The sequence below is a fragment of the Molothrus aeneus genome, chromosome Z (genome assembly GCF_037042795.1).
Source record: "Molothrus aeneus isolate 106 chromosome Z, BPBGC_Maene_1.0, whole genome shotgun sequence".
NCBI lineage: Eukaryota > Metazoa > Chordata > Aves > Passeriformes > Icteridae > Molothrus > Molothrus aeneus.
Genome location: NC_089680.1, coordinates 45,190,064 through 45,207,885, shown reverse-complemented (window position 1 = coordinate 45,207,885; position 17,822 = coordinate 45,190,064). Strand labels below are relative to the sequence as shown.

The window sequence follows — 17,822 nt, the reverse complement described above, 5'->3', positions numbered from 1 at the left end:
TCTCTCGTCCCCCGCTGCAGGGAAGTCGCAGCGGCGATTGCCAAGCGGGCGGAGAGGACAGGAGAGGAGTGGAGCCGCCGGCGGCTCGGGCAGCGCGCTGCGTCTGGGTCTCCGGGAATGGACTGGGCTTCGTCCTGCGCCTCAGCCTGCCTGTGGAGAGGAGGGCGGTGATCGTCCGCCCAGCCCGCCAGGGAGGAGAGGCACCCCGGTTAAATGTCACGGCTCCCCGTCCGCTCCCCGCCGCCACCCCGCGCATCGCTCACCTCGGGAGGGGGCTGTGAAGGTGGCGGCAGAGGCAGCCTCGGCTGCGGCGCGCCCCACTGCCGCTCGCCGTGAGGGAGCGCCCCGGCAGCCGCCAGGTAAGCGACGAGAACCCTCCCGGTGCCGTCGGGGGTGGTGCCGCGGGGAGTCCGCCTGTGAGGGCAGAATAAGTTTCGCGGGGGGGCCTCTGGAAGCGAAGAGGATCCCCGCGTCGTGGGGGTCTGCGCCTCCCGATGCGGGGGCTGCGGACGGCGAGAGTCGGCGGGACGCGGTGCAGCAGAGCTCTCCACCGCCGCTCGCCCCGGCCGGCCTCGTCCCCGGCCCCCCGAGGGCTCTTGGACGAGCGGCGGACGGCGCTGCCCGCCCTGGTGAAGGGGGGTGTCGGGCTGCCCCAGTGGCGGGTTGGGGGGGCGGGACGCCATGCCCAGCATCACACCTTCCCTGGGGAAGAGCTTTCTCCGCCGGGCGGGGAACCGTGCGATGGGAGCAGGAGTTCTCCGGGGGCTCTGAGAGACGTTACAAATACACAATAGTCCTTTGTCACCAGCGAAGAGATGCTTCCACACCTGTGTCCGCTGCTGTGGTGGATGTGCTCACTGGAGTAGTGCATCAGTAAAGTGGGTCTAGGGGGCTGATGGTGCTGCTGCACGGTGAAGGCACTGTTTTACCTTCTGCACAGCAAATCCAGAATAGCCCCCCCTTTTAGGGAGCAGCTCGAAGTACATGCAGGTGCTTCTGAACATACCTGGAAGAAAAATAACGGCAAGAAAATCATCCACTGATTCATCATTGTCCAGTCTCTTGAGTCTAAAATATAAGGTTTTGCAAGTCCTGTTCTATAGTTGCTGGAGTAAACAGCAGTGCTTTGAATGTTCTTAAGCATTTTTCCCATCTAGCTTTCCTTGCCAAGCAAAGAACTGCAGTGTGTTTTTATTACATGCTGCTGTCTTAAAATACTGTTATTTCAAAAGATTTTCTCATTTAAAAAAAAAAAAAACAACCTCTCACATAAAAAAGAAAACGTCTGAGCACAGAACACTTAAAAAATAAATCAGATCTGAACTTGCATTGCTTGCCAAGTGCTGGGTGGTGGTGATGGGGGCAGAAAGAAGCACACAGCTTTTCTGTGCTTTTGTCATGAAAATGAGCCATGCAGTCTTTATTTCAGTCAAAACTACAGCTCTAGGGGAATGGAAGTGAAAATTAGTTTGCATAGTGTTCATGGAGGTAAGCCATAACCTGTAAAACCATGAACACAATAATTCTGAAGCCTTACCCTACTTTTTTTAGTGACTCATCTGGAATCAACAGATCTACAATGTAAAGTATGTGTAAGATTTTACCTCAAACCAATGTATATGCCATATAAATAATGATTTAGCATTTAATTTACCATTAAGAACTACGACAGCTGCCTCCACATGGCAAAAAAAAAAAAAAAAAAAGGCGTTAGGAGGTAGAATAAAAGGATATGCTTTCCTGAGCTTCTACCTTCCAGTGAAAAACCTAAAATTAAAAGAGATGGTCTCTGTTCCTTCTGTATGCAATCAAGGCCCCAGCAGTTCCATTAGAGGCTACACCCTTTCCAGGAAGTGTTTCATTGTAGAGTTGGAGCTGCTATGTGGTCTACCTTACTATATAATATGCCACACAGAAGAGTGCACTAATGTCAATATTTTCCTACTCCTACTATATAGATATATTTATATATATATATATATATATATATATATATATATATATATATACATGCAAATATCCCAGTCAAAATGGGATTTGGGATTTTTTCTTCAGATCAGCACTTAAAATGATTGACACCTCAGCTACTGTGCCACATCCTTATTTTTCTTGAAAAGTAGTGTTTTTGACAGTAGCTAATATATGTGAATCAGAACAGTAATACTATTCATTTTAAGTAAACAGAATATCCCTGAAAACTGCTTTTACTGCTCTGAATTCCCTCTTCAGAGAGTAGGAATAACACCTACATAGATTGAACAACGCAAGGTGTGATCAGCTACATAGAAACAGCGTGGTTTGGTAACAGGTATCAGTTCTTTTGTTACTGTTCTAGAATCCAGACATTCTGTGAAAGGGCTCTAGGAGAAAATGTTACCCTGCGTAGTTGCAGCAAGAGATGAAAAAATACAAAGTATTAGAGAAGCTCGTTAGTTTAAGGAGCTGTCCACAACTACTGTGATTAATACTCTGTTGGCACGCTACTGTGAACTAATACCAGGATTTGGGTATCCTGCAGTTAAGAAAAAAGACCAAAGTAACTTGCCCTTTGTAGTTCTGAAGCCCTATCATTTTTCTCCACCACAGACAGTTAAGGAGGTCTGAAGATTGGAATATCAGTGGCCCTGTGCCGAGTTTAACAATGTAAGTGTATGTTAGTGCCTTTTTCATATCTTGTATTAAAGCCACTCAAATAACATAAACACAGGGTGGGTGTGGTTATTGGAGAGGGAGGGTATCGATAAGGATTCTAGGAGGACTCCTGTGGTGATTTTTCTAAGTCATGCTGATATGACTGTTGCTTGTTTTTAGAGGTTTTGGTTTTTTGTTTGTATACCTTTTGACTGTCTGAACCCTAGTGAATAAAGTGCGGGCAAAAAGATTAAGGAGTTCTAAAGGCTCTGTATATAGCTGTCTGTTGGTTTACTGGCTTGTCCTTTGTGAGAAGGTGGATTTCTTTACAGCTGTTGCTGGTAATTAAAAATCCAGATGATGGACAAATGGAAGGATAAGTGGATCAGTTTCAGTAAATTTATATGATACTAGGTATGTATATTGCTCCTATTGCAAAGGAGCTTATTTGGCTACTAGTACTATGATACATTATGCGGAGTACATTCTAATTCTCTGTGCTTTCTCTTCATTTTTTTGTACAGCTATTAAGGAAATTTAAGAAAATTCTATTTCTAAGTAGTCACTGATTGACATGCCTCTGCATAAGGCTGATTTGGCTAAGGTGTGTCTAATTATGAATCTTTATAAATTGTTGCTTATTTCTAATTAGTACAGTGACTAGTTTAACTGTTGATTTTCCAAAATGTTTTAATCTCATGTGGTTTTAGCCAGATACTCATTTTTTCACTTAATTTGAAAGCATAAAATCAAGACTTTTCTTCTTTTCTGTAGAGTGTGGCCTTTCTGTTACTTAGAAAAACATTAAAATAGATGAGATGACTCTGTAAAGAATGGGATTGAAATATTTGAAATTTATAGACACTGGTCTTCAAGATATGTAATATACCAGTCAATGTTTTCTGTGCTGAGATATCAATATTATTCCCATGAGATATGCTGAGTAGAATTCATATTTGAGCTGCTTCCCATATTATAAACCTTTTGATTCCTGGGGGACAATTTAATTTCTTAATGATGAAAATCTGTGGAGGAAGGAAGATAAATTGTCATCTGTGTTGTATAATGACATTTTGGTGGCCCATTTTCTGTTGATAAAATGCAAATCTTGTGATTTTTTTTTTTCTATCAGGAACTATTCTATGAAGCAGTAGTTCACAAGATTATTTATAAACATACTGATCAGAGCTGCTATTTGATTACAGCCTAATCTCTTATTGCTTTTGAAACTGGAAGTAGATATTTGTATCAGCAGACTGTAGGCAAGTCTTGTTCTATATTGATATACTGTTAATGTTTTCAGATTGATTATTATTGTAAAAGTCCTGTTAGGTCAGTGTGGATATTTAGTGAACACCTCTTCTGCATGGTGGAATTAGTGGACCATTTAACCCATCTTTCAGAACTATTCCTAATTACATGCAAATAGAAATAAGGGTGCATTGCAATTAATATTTTATGGAAAGTGGAAGTATTTTAAACTGCTTCTTACTATTGATTTGCACTTCTGCTAACAGTTTTCTCATTCCCTTCATAGCATGCAAGTGTTGTAAAGAAATGCCAAAATTCTACCTGAGTTGGTGTATTTTAAATGGCATAGTCAAAGTAGGTGATTCTTAAAAAAAAAATCAGAAAAATAAATGTTTCTGAAGGGAATGGATATCTTGATTTTCATCTGATGGTCTATTTCATCTATTAAATTTCCCAAAAACAAAGAAAACTGAGAAAATTGGGTTTTAGTTGGGCAAATAAAGTGACATAATTTATTAGCTGTCAATCTCAAAACTAAAGTTGCAATGAAAGAAAAAGGAATAGAGTATTTGTCGACTTTTGTCATCATTGGAAACAAAACTAAAATGTATTTCAATGGAGTAAACAGAATCATCTTCAGCAGAAATATTTGTTTCTATAAAAATATTTCTTTATTGTGGGTTTTGTTTAACTGCAAAATGCCTGTCCTTTGGTCAGATTAAGGAAAAATAATTATTCTAAAGTCCTATTTCTTTTTTCTTAGCTAGTATTTATACAACAGTACTATGATTAATATTTTATAATTTTGAATAAACATGCTTTATTTCTACTTTTTTTTTAAAATAAAATTTGCATGGCTTCTTAAAGCCATTATTCTTCAGGTGGACACAGATTCTTTTCAATGGTAGAAAACTCCAAATATGTCCTGTAAAACTATAGGTAAGAAAAATTAACTCTTACTTTTTTGATATTAGAAGTTATAATTTAGAAAACTGCTTTTGTTCTGATATGCATGTTTAATGCCTAGGAGCAACCAGTGGTCACTAGTTAAATTTATAGGAATTTAATAACACTCCGTACCCCTCACTTCTCCCTGTCCCTCAGCTCCCTTTAAGCCGACCTGTCTTCAGTGTTGAATATTTATAAGAGTCATGGGGTGGCATTTACTGAGGCAGACCAAAGACCATCTTTGAGCTGTACAAATGCAGATCTCCATCTCTAAGGGAAGAGTGGAATTTCACTGGAGTCTGGTGTTTTTTCTGTAACTGAGTTTAATATGGGGAATCACATCACTGGGGAAACCAAATAGGCTGGTCTTAGAACACGACAGCTACTTAGATTGTCATCTCCCGTTCACTTTCCAACCTGAAGAACTTTCATCCCATTATTTCCTTCACTTTATCTTGTTTCTGAGAAAACACAAAGTTTTCTTCAAATGGTATTTATTTCTCAATTGCTGCAATTCATAAAATGCATTTCAACTTGTGTTTTGGTGAAGTATTTATGAAATAGTAGTAGGTGCTGGTTGTGAAGAGTTTCATGAGAGAATTTCTTGAGGAAAAGCTCACTTTGGCATCTTCAGGATTCTGTTTCCTTTAACGAAGAAAGGTTTGTGTTCCTCTGTGACAAGTCATCAAATAGATTCCCATTCACAGCACACATGAGCCTCAGCAATGATATTGTCCCATACACCTTTTGCAGGCCAGCATGTACCAAAGTCAGTTAAAATCATCAAAACTCTGCCACATCTGGAATGCATGAGTTCTGCAGGCAGGTAATGTGTGTGGGGAGGACACATACAAAGACTCAACTGTGTTTTATCACGTTTATAGAGACTGAGATAGAAGAGACAAACTCAAAGAGACAAAAAAATAGAAACAAACTTCTTGGGAAGAAGAAATTATGCTCCCCTTTAGGCCCTGGAGAATAAAAAGGAGGGAGAGATTTCAAGATTGTGAGATTTTACAACTCTGCAGACCCTTAGTTGGGATGGATAACATCTGTCAGCCGTAGGAAAGAGGAGATAGAGTTTGTGACTGTTTGCAACAAAATCTCATGTTTCTGAAGTGGAAAGGACTAGGAAAGACTGAAGCTGGAACAGTGGAGTGTGACTGGGAAAGAGAGAGCCAGACAAGCCCGTGGCCTCTCAGCATCAATTTGCCGAGCTGCTCTCAGAAGTAACCAACTACACTTATGCTTAAACACTGTGATTCAATTTTTCAGGCATAGCAGTAATTGTCCTGAAAGAAGAGACTGTGTTGCTATTCCTTTCATGGGTGTTAGAAAGTGTTGAGATTCAGAAAGCCACTCATCTTCAATGGCCCCATGTGAGTACAAGACTTGCTTTAGATATTCCTCTGAATGCCTCCAGTGCTGTATGTAACTATGAAAACCAGAACAATTATAAAGAAGAAAAGAGGTGACTTACCATTCTATTAAATAGAAAGTATTACTTTGAGCAGTAGTATCAGGAATAGATTTTTGATTTGAAAGCCAGGAAAAATGTAATGTCAATAATGTACGTCAGGAAGAACCATTATGGAAATGGATTGTGTTTGTGGCAGTACATGAGGAGGTAGTCTGGAAGAATATGCAGAATTCTACATTGGCCAATGGCTTTATAGGCTTTATAGTACTTTTGATTTTTTTTTTCTTTTGTTTTGTTTCTTTTTTGAACTACAGAGTGGGAGTAACCAAATCTATTGAGAAATAGCTGTCTCATGCCAGCTTTTCACTGTTCCATTCCCAGTGTAAACTGGCGCACATTGCAATGAAAAAGAAGCACTTTGGGCTATAGGCAACATATGAAAACAGAATATATTAATTTATTGTAGTGAAAGCCTTCAAAAAGTAAGAGGACCAGTTAAATTTGAGATAAAATTCCTTTGTGCTCACAACATAAACAGACTCTAGTGCAAACAAGAATTCATTCCAATTGGGAATGGATTCAGTTTGCTAGAATAGGTTATAAAGTAGATAAGTAGATTCACATAAGCTTAAACCCCAAGAAATTCTTGTTTCTGTTGTCTCCATAAGCAATGAAGAGGAAGTAATTATGTTAGAGTTATTGCAAAGGTAGTGTAAAGATGTATCAAGGTAAAAGGCAGTGGAACAATTGTAGACATTAAACTGCAGTAAATAATAAGCTTGCAATAGCTTGCTTCCTAGATTTCTAAAGAAAATGCATAGCTGAGCACCTGAGTGACTTCTGAATCTATAATTTATTTTTAAATGCTATGTCTGATCTGGAGGATAGCCACTTATTAGGAAGAACAATTAGGTCAGGAATTAATAAATAGTAGTCAAACCCCAAGGAAGTAATTCAGAAAAATAAATGAAGTCAACATCTCAAAACATCTAGATGAACATATCAGGAAGATATGATTGCTGCCCACTTTAAGGAGACAAATATACAAACGTGCTATAATAACAGTCTTGTCCAGCTTCATTCTCACTGCCAGCATGGCTTAAAGTGAATGTACAGTTACATTCTTATTATAAAATACTTTTCTTGCTGATAACATTTCTTCAAAATGTTCATATACTGTTTTAAAAAGCTTGATTAAAGGAACAAAGTTGCATGGATGTTCTTAAGAAAAGAAAGAGATTGTAAATAATTTAGTTTTTTTATTCTTTGCAACCAATATTTCTCTGCTTTTCACAGACCGTATTCTGAAAATGGAAGTTGTGTTGAGCCATTAAGTCTTTCGTATTCTTTTAGGGATAGAGTTTTCAGAACAGGAGTCATTTGGGGCTTTGAAAAAACTAGTTCTTGTAAGAAACAGATATAATTTCTACTCTGGCATAGAAGTAATTAAGTAGTGGGCAGTGTTATGCACTGGGGACTGCAAAATAAGTCATCAAATTACTCCTGTTAAACAGTTATGGGGGAAAGACAAGTTAAAAAGTCTTATACATGAAAAAAAAAAAAATTAAGAACTCTACAAAAATCTTGCTTAGATTTATTCAGTAATTATTTTGTACTTTTCCTTTGTGAACAGTTTTTGCAGTTTTGAAAACAGCCAAAGGTAAAAAAGAAAAAAATCACTGTGATGTATAAAAAATTAAAACCCTTCATGTACTTAAAGATTAACATGCTAAAGCTTTGAAATGGAAAAAGTAGAGGTATGATAAAGTTATATAATAATAAATATTCTAGTTTCTATGATTTTTTTTCCCCATTAGACAAACAGAAAATCATGTGATGGGTAAAGAAATTTGAATTACTATCTATTTAAAAATTAATAGTCCATTAACCAAACAGTATTGAAGTAAGAATTTCAGGATTTTTTTCCTAAAACCATAGAGGTATTATAGCCAGGCAAAATTTTTTAAACAGCACTAGAAGAACAAAGCATGAGTAAAAAAAAAAAAATAATAAGAGTGCTCTGAATATCATAAAAAAATCTTTTGCATTAGGCCATGTTGCTCAATTGCTTCCTTGGCTTTGGCAATTTTATCTTTTCCTGTGGGGCTTTAGCTGTTGGCTGAAGCTATTTACATTGCTCAGAAGGAGGGGTACCAGAGTGTAGGAACCGTCAATTTAATCGTTGCACCATTGGTTACTGCACCACTAACCAACCTGTACAGTTGACCAGTACATGCTACTCTTCATAGCCTTGCTTAAAAACTGTTCACTTTGCAGTGTGGGTAGACAGTAGCCTTCAAATACTTACATCAACACCTTGATACAATCATGTGGTGTGTTATAGCAATACACCATCTTGATTTTAGATTGTACAACAACCAAATCTGCGTTTTTACTTCTGCTTAATATTGCTTGATTTCACTTAAAATCTTTTTATAAGTGGGGTTTTTTTTTGTTTTCTCTTTTTTCTCTTTATTTGAATATACATCAGGTGAGAGTTGCAGAGAAGAGATTATGGTTATATTTAACAGCTAGGAGGTTCAAACAGTTCACTGCTCATTCAGTTAGGGTAACAGTACTGAATATTTGGTGCATCTAAAGATAATGGCTTTTTTTCACCGTTGCCTTTTATAAAGCAAAGAAGCTATTGCTTGGTCTGCAGTTTAGAGACAGTTGTTTAGCTAGAAAATGGAGTTTTACTGGAAGTAAGGAAATGCTTCATATAGAAGAATCAATCTTCATCATTGTAGATGTTCAGTATGAGGAATGTATGTTACATCCATGGGTGCTGGAATTTACACTTAAATATGTAATCAAGGTCACTATGTATTCAAGTTTTATTTTATTCACATTCTAGCACAGTATTATTGATAAATTGAAGGATACTAAATGAGCGTCTGTAATGTATTGAGAGCCTAAATTTCTGTTTTAATTACATCCATATGGTGCTTGTGTTGGTACTAGTAATATTTTATATGCTTTCTGGACACATGAAAAAAGCACTGTGCAAGGATGTAGAGAATAGGACATACAGATAACTGGTGCAATTTTTAAACTCTCTACTTTTGATTGAAAGAGATATCATTATTGCTGTCTTCAAGTACTTTCACTCTGGACACCTCTTTAGATCAGCACAGAAGTAAAAAAGGAGAGCAATGAGATACTGAAAGCCGACATAACTAGAAGTTCCTGAAACTTCTTCAAATGTGGTGTCAGACATGCAAAGTCAGTTTGGGCTATATAACAGATATGCTTTCTTCAGCAGCCGTCAAAATAGAACATGTTCTGCTGTAATATTTTATTTGAAAGCAATATGATCATATTTCTGATTTGAAATTGGGAATAACTCTGGAAATTAGGTAATGGCTTTGGGGCTATGACAAGTTACCAGTACCTTATGTTTCCTATAGGCTATTCAGCTAACAAAACTTTATAATTTACTGTTTGTTCAGCATTTATGAAGCAAACAGAAAACTGCAGAAAGTAATCTTGTAAATATATACATAGTAATGTGGTCCTTTCTGTTGATCTAAATTAAAGCAATTGCATTTTAAACTAACCAGAAGGATTTACACTAGAAAAACTTACTGAATTTACAGTAAGCAGCATAACTTCAGGTTCTTTTGAAACTTCTGCTGTACCAGTCTATGTACACACATGCAGAAATGACCTGCTACTCTCATAATACAAACTTACGCCCATTTAAAAGTTTAGTATATAGTTTAATATACATTTTGATGGAAATTTGAAATCTGAATTCCAAAATAATATTTCAGTTACTTGTAGTTAGTAGATACCCTATGAGGAAGCATGCTATTTTTTTTAAGAACAGCTGGTAATAATGAAATATTCCACAAACTGTAAGAAAAAAACCAACATTTCTGCTTTTTTCAGTATCTCCCATGCTTGGATTCTTATCTTTTTATACAAGAAATCCAATATTTAAGAATATTTATGGACAGGGTTCAGTTAGAGTACGATAGGACCCTTTTCTGCTGCTGTCAGGAAAATAATTTAAACCTGTGTATGAACTATGTAGTTCTCTCTTTCTCCTACAATTTAATTCCAGTTAATAATTACCAGTACATCCTTCAAAGGGAACAACAGAGCTACTGCTCACTAATACTTATTCTGTGCTATTTGTAGAGCACTGGAAATATTAACTCCTTTTCTAACACTGCATTGTGAGGGGTGATGGTAGTTTCTTCCTTTGAATCTGCTACCAGTAGCATTTTTGCTTTGAAATGCAAATGCTGAGCTCTCTTGAAGTGGTAAGTGCATGACCTCTGATATAACTTGTTATTACCCCTGCAGCTTGTTTCAAAAATGTTTTGCCTGAGTAAAGAACCAAGAATACTCACTCTGCATCACATATTAATGCAAACATTTTTTATTTGTAGTGTCAATCACTAGATGGCACTGCTCTATGGTCTTTTTAAGATGTTACATTTTCCTTTTCTTAAAATAATAATTTTCTTCTCTGCTCTATGGCATAATAAATTGTTACTGATTTAGTGGTATTATTTATCTGAGATTTGTGGCAAATTGTAAAAAAATTGAATAAATATATTTTTGAGGAAGGTTAAATCCTTGAACATGATGTTTCAGCTAAGTGTTTGACATGAGAAGAAACATGCTGTTTGCTAATCTCTGTTCCAGAACTAGTAAAAATAGAAAATATCACAAAAAAATCCACAAGGAGAATGCTCTTCAATTTCTCTGTTTGTTGATATCTTCGCCAGTTGTAAATCAGCATGTTAAGTGTATCTTTTACTTCTTGGCAGGAAGGTGATTGTGTAATCCTGAACTTGCTAGCTGGCAATTCTAGCTTTTCTAAGCTTCAATTGCTCAGTTGTCAATGCAATCTTTAGCCAACTGCATAAGGAACTGCAAAAGGTAGAAGACAACATAATCCCTTCTGTCACTGGAGTGCTAGCACAGTGTATGGCTGATGCTATTGATTCAATACACTTCTGTGAATAGACTGCTCTACTCACAGGTCAAAAATGTACTTAGGACATCATCACTGCAAAAAACACTGTTACTAGACAGAAACTACAAAATTAAAGGGTCTCGCAGACATTAGCAGCAAAACTGTGTCAAGAAAAAGAAGCAGGAGCTGTTGTTTTTGTGTAGCATCTTTTCAAAGTTTAGGGTAACATCACTGACTGTTAATGAAGTTACATATGAAGTGGTAACAAGTTTTGTATGACTGCTGCAGAGGGGAGTGTCTCAAAAGTCCTTAGGCATTTGTCTATTTTACTCCTGTATTTTGTTAGTTTTTTTTATTAGGGCACTCTGGCACACTGTGGCTCCACATCTGTGTGGTTCCTTAATTATTTGAAGAACAGTATAAAAGAGTACATGTGTCTAATGGCTGCATATAAATGGAACTTCTTTTGATCTCCAGTAAAGCTGTCTCAGGAGTGTTTTCAGTTCTGGCTGGAAGAACTGCAAGTCATTTTTTAACCAGAAAGTGACTGAGATTCTCTTAATATCAAACTCACTTTGGGATTCTTTCAGGAGTAGGTGCCAATACTGTCACTAATGACAGCCAGTAGGCATTCTCTGTTGTATAATTTTGAATGATTGAAGGTTCAGACACTAATTTTTGAGTTTGGCATTTGCAAAGAATTCTATCTTTTGGAATTAGGATGGTAGTTGGACCTGTGCAAGTGATTTTGGAGTTTATTTCCAGAGACAGGATTTATTAGTCTAGCTTTTGATGAAGATTAAATTTGCACTCCCATGTGTTCATACTGTGTGACATAATGACTATGAGGCTTTAAATGAATGGCTATTTTCAGCTTGGAAATTTTATGTGCTTTATATGTAGTGGCTATCCTTTCAAAAATGCGTTCGCAAAAAGAAAACAGTAATTAGGTTGAAACTTTCAGAAAATATTTTTCAAAGACAAAACTATAGATACTTTGACAGAAAATGTTGAAGTTCTTGCATTAATTGCTTTTCAAAAATTGGCTTTTTTTAATAACAAAAATGAAATTAAATTATTTTTCTTAAATTACTTCCAAAAATGAGGATGTAAATTTCATTTTGCATTTACTTAATCTGGTTACTCTTGTGAAATTTTAAAAAATTTTAAATAATCTGCACTTTTGGCTTTGGTGATGGTCATTTGCCTTAGAGAGAGCTAGATGAAAATAAATTTTGCAGAAGTTATAAATTAATAATTCTGGAATTTCACTAAGGATTTCCAAAAAATCAATAAAATTTGGTTTATTTTATAATCCATCATTTCTGATGTGAAGATTCTGGGGGCTTGAGTTTGGTGTTCGCATGGTAATACTCTGCTCAAGAGGGTATCAGTTTACATATGATTTTAGTTAGTATTTTTTGATAAAAGTAGAATGCAGGAAGAGGCAGTAGTGGTGCTACCTTTGAATTGGAAGAATCTAGGCTGAAGAATTAATTGCCCTAGATGATGAGACTGTTGTTGATATCTCCATGCTGAAACCAAGTGTTTTATATAGGCATATCAGTACAAGAGTACTTACTGGCTTTTATCACCTGCAGGTTTCTGTAACAATATGCTTGTGTCTGATTTCCAAATTTGCTGTATCATTTTAAAGAATGACATTTGTGGACTTTGGCAGTGTTGCAGTGGGGAAACCATCTCTTCACCACGACCTGAGTAAGCAGTCCTGTTTATGAGTACTTTTCACCAGTGCTTGGAATCTGAACTTCATTCTGTATTAATTTCAGAGTACACTTCACTGAATTGGTGATATATCTTAAGAGATAGTGATTTATCTTAAGATGTATATAATTGGTGAATATCTTAAAAGAGACTGGATGAAGTATGACTGAATTATAGAAGAAAAATCATATAGACTGCATTGTAACAACAGAAATGTTTTAAAATTAGTCACTTTCTTATATAGCTAGGAAAATGATTTTAGTAACCCAGGATAGTATTGCTGTGCCTGTTCTGGCTGTTCTGTCTTATATGACTTGAGTTAAACTGAAATCTTCTTCCCCTACTCCCCTCACTGCCTTGCTTTCAGTTAAAGCTCTAAAAAAACTGTCACACATTTTATACTCTGGCAGGAGAATGAGGCTGCTGCATTTCTGCCTTTGTTTCCTTGTAGAAAACTTAATGATAAGGATCCTATTTTAGTAAAAGTTGGGGGAAAAGACCCTCCACTATAAAAGTATAGAAAACTTTTTTTTTTTCCCCTTGGGAAATGACCTCTTGGTTGTTCTTTGATGAAGTAGTAATCCAGGAGATATCCTGTGAGATTATTCAATAATGGTTTATCTACTGTGTCTTAGAAGACTGTGGAAGCTTCAGATATTTCTTCATTTTTATTTCAAAGTTACTGAAAATTGGCTACTTTGTTTTATAACAGCTATTAGGATTTAAAACTGAAAAAGAAAAAGGGTCTACTTCACTTCTGAACATATGCACAGTTATTGTCGTGGTTTGAGAGGAAGTAAGTTTTCAGGGATGCTGTGGTCAAACCAATGGGTGTTCATATTTGAATATTGGCACCTGGTGTGGCCACTGAGGATATGGATACGCCTCTGAGAACACGGGGGTTAAAAGCAGAGAACAGCCGGGGGGAAGCTCTCTTGGGTTCTGGCGGGGGAGGGGAGGCCATGCAGCCGGGTGAGGTAGGCCTGGCCCCGAGGATGGAAGGGTGGAAGAGCACCAGGAGGCATCGAGCGAGCGGAGCCCCCCTCGGAGAGAGAGAGAGAGCCAGCCATGTGCCACCTTGAAATTTGATAGCACGGCCGACGAGAAGGGGTGGGGGAGGGTGGGGGGTGCGGCAGCGAGAAGGCGCCTGGCAAGGGAGCCATGGGGCAGAGCCTGAGATTTTAACCCTTTTTTTGAATAATGGGAACCGTACAAATACTGATCCTCCTGGATCTGAATGAGAAGAGAGAGAGAGATGAAATGGAGGAGGAAATGAGCAAGTGTGATGAAAGTTCATGCAAGTGAAAGATGTCAGAAGAGTGGAGAAGAATCTCAGGTGGCAGGAGATGATGGAGTGGCCTTGGCTGGACTTTTCTTGTACAGCCATGGACAGAACCATGGGGGAGGCAATGGCTCAGAGCCAAGAGGGTTCAGTGTTGAGACCTCTCAGTCCCAGGGGGTGAAATTTGGTGGGGACAGGTGTCCCGAAGGTGAGAGACTGTGCTCTTTTTGGAACGGGACAAAGCATCCTTAAAAGGAAAAACCCTAGAAGCAGCTCTGGTCCATGTGCAGTGGTGAGAGCACTGGACATGGAAGGAAGATGTCACGATGGCAAATGATCTCCGGGCGGTGCCATGACTGACATGGAAACACACGAGGTTTCAACTGTGTTTCCAGGGGAAGCCCATGGCACAAGAAGGACTCCTCTCCTCTTGATGAACTGAGAATTGATTATCTGAAGGGTGGTGATGGACTGAGAGTTGGTGATCCGAGGGATGGATGTATTGGAAATGTGGTGAGGGGGAGGAGGAAATGTTTTTGGAAGGTTTTCATTTTTCCTGTGTGTTTCTTTTTACATATGGTTGTAGTTTAGTTAATAAAGTTTTCTTTTCTTTGTTTCTAAGTGGGGGGCCTGCTTTGCTTATTCCTGGTCACATCTCAGCAGATACCAGGGAGGGTGTATTTTCATGGGGGCACTGGCATTGTGCCAGCGTCAAACCATGACAGTTATGAAGCTACTACTTTGTATGAAATTATGAGACAATAATTTGGGGCTATTTTATTTGTGAGGGTGTAGAGACTGCATTTAAAAAGCACCTTCTTTACAAGTGTTGTGAGCAGAAACGGAGCATCAAAAAAGATTTGTCACAGAGACCCTGCCATTTAATCCTGAGGTTCAGAAAGGATCACTTTCCTTTCTTAACACCTTGTCAGAGAGACGTCTAAGTGCATCTGGAGCCAATCCTAGTATGACTTGGTCAATGGTTTAGGTCTAAAGGATTCTATAGGCGCAATTGACCCTTTATATGACTTTGTCCTTTGTGTGATTAAGGATGGCAACTCAGATGTATTTATAAGGATAAAATAAAAAATTTATTTAAATAGACTATGATCATGTTAATGATTAGACTAAAAGAATTCAGAATTTTTAACTACAGAATATAGTTAGTTATAACTATTATAGTGAAATATTTTTGAAACTATATTGAAACAATTCTATAAAAACTAACAAAATAATTAAGTACAGATTGATATTATTCACCCATATCAATGACTATGGGGAAATCTTTTTCACTCAGCCTTTAGGTGTGTCCTGTTCACACACCTTCAGGTGTGTCCTAACTCAAGGAAGAAACCTCCACACACACTCCAAAAAGAGGATGTATATTAGCAGACTCTTCGATTAAAAAGTGGGATGTGGCTTCTCCAGTATAAAGTGGTTGACTATCAGTCATACTTCCAGGCCAGCTGTGTCAGCTCAGAAGCTTTATATAAGTCATTACTGCTATCACTTGTTTGCTCTCTTACCAAAATTGTGCCATTGACTGGTGCCAGTTTCCTTCAAGAAAGACATCGTTCTTCCGATCTTCAGAAAATTTGGCTTTGAGATTGAAGAGTCAGTCTGGTCTCAGCGTTCTTCAATACCAAAAGCAGTGCAACTCTCCTTCCTCTGTCCACCAAGGATAATTTTTGTAAAATAGGGTAAAGCATGAACTGTTTTGCCTTTAACCCTTACTGAGGCTGGGCATTCTGCTACACTGCATCTCATGACTGCAGTCAATCTAAAAATATTTGCAGTTTTTTATGTACAGAAAATACAGCTAGATAACCTAACAAATGCACTTATCAAATAGTTTAAGTTATCATGGACAGTTACTGCTTTATAGAATGTAACATATTAAGAAGCTGTAGAAAACACTGAAGATTCGTTATAAATGCTAAATATAAATGCTTCTAATGGTGAGCTGTATGGAGTGGTAAATAGCTTTGTGCACTACAAGAGCACTTGAGGAAGTTTTAGAGATATCTGACAAGCTTTTCAGTAGGTTGTACTTAGTACATTGCACAATAACCTAGAATTTCAAACGTTATTAATTTTTTGCTTACAATATCACATGAGTTGATCCATCTAATCAAGTTGTGTTTTGTATAAGTCTTAGGGGCTTAACTGAATTGTCCTCAAACACGTAGTCTAAATTTTACTTAATAAACACATTGGTTTTGTGTTGTACAACATGGTGGCTTTTTTGTCATAGCAATAATTTAGTGAACTTATCTGTACAGATAGTTTGTCAATCTGGATCTTTGACAGTAAAATCAGTAGAATCAGCTAACAGTAAATTTGAGAGGAGGAGTGTTTTCTGTAACCATTTATGAAAAGGCCTACGCTACAGAGTGCATGCCTAGCTTTTGTTCCTTTGTCAGAGTATTTTTTAAACAGTAAGAGGTAACAGTACAGCTCTTTCCCATGACCCAACATGCTGGTTTCAAAGAAACCAGATAAAAATCCGACCAAAGACTTCTTTCCACAGATATTTTAGGAAAAGGATATTCTTCCAAGGGAACAGCCAGACTCCACCTGGTTATCTATATGTGGGTCTTTGAATTAATATGTGTAAAACAGCTGTGGAATAATGGGTATGTAAACATAACACTTTCAGGTTGTATAACAAAGAAACAAGTACAGAGGCCACTAAGTAGGGTGGTATTTTCTTTCTCCTTTAGGTTAAAGTAAGACACCATTATCTTAATTATACATTAATTATCTGCCACTTCTTTAAGCATTACTTGAATATGGTACAACAGGAGTTTTTAACAAGCACATGTATACATATTCATAGAGAACATTCTCTTATTTTTGTTAAGAAATTTAACATTTCTTGGAAAAATTTGATTTTTATTTTAGGAACATGAAGAATCTTTTACTGCTGTCATAACAAGTTCTTTGTAGCTTCTGTCATTAAGAAAGAAAAATGGATATCCTTACATGGAAATAAAAACTTTTATTGAACAATAGCTATAACAATGGCTATCTTTTAGTTATTTGCCTTTTAACAATTAGCATTACAATGATATATTGGACTGAAAAATAGTTTTGCACAATAATAAGAATTTCACAAATCACTCCTAGCAAAAAGATATCTATTGCCTCATGATTGCTGAAGGAAGTCCTGTGAAGGAGATAGACCAGTATTTTAGATTGGTAGATAAATATGTAAATAGAAGTTAAATAGTACTGAGCTTTCCAAGTGGTGGTTGGATTAATTTTCCTTTCCTCTCCTCTCTTCCCATCCTTCTCTCTCCTCCTGTCACCTCACTACCCCTACCCTCTGCTCAAAAAGTTTTAAAAAGCACTTTATAAGTAATACTGCTATGCTCTTATTTTACTACAGTTAAACAGGCTGTTGTATTATGCCACTGTAATTCAGTTGGACTTTCACAGCCATTCAAGTGGTACAAACTATTGTATTAAAACAGTCTTGTAAACCAGTTCAAGATTTACTCAATTTTTTAATAGCATTCTTGCTTTGATTCAACATGAGAGCTTGTTCATATTGTTACTGGAAAGCCATGAAGCATTTGACTTAAGAAAATGTGCAACCATTAAAAAAAGGTATTACACATGCTTTTTAG

The 17,822-nt window shown here is 37.3% G+C and overlaps 1 protein-coding gene across 2 annotated transcripts in view; it reads left to right on the top strand.

The window, feature by feature from the left end:
• Positions 1–247: 247 nt before the first annotated feature.
• Positions 248–17,822, top strand: part of LINGO2 (leucine rich repeat and Ig domain containing 2) — a 490,090-nt gene continuing 472,515 nt past the window's right edge. The window contains exons 1-2 of one of the 2 annotated variants that reach the window (XM_066568677.1): positions 267–359; positions 2,587–2,643. The gene's annotated coding sequence lies outside the window, so the exon portion shown is untranslated. Of the gene's footprint in view, positions 360–2,586; positions 2,644–17,822 lie in introns of both variants that reach the window. The other variant, XM_066568679.1, reaches the window with a different exon arrangement.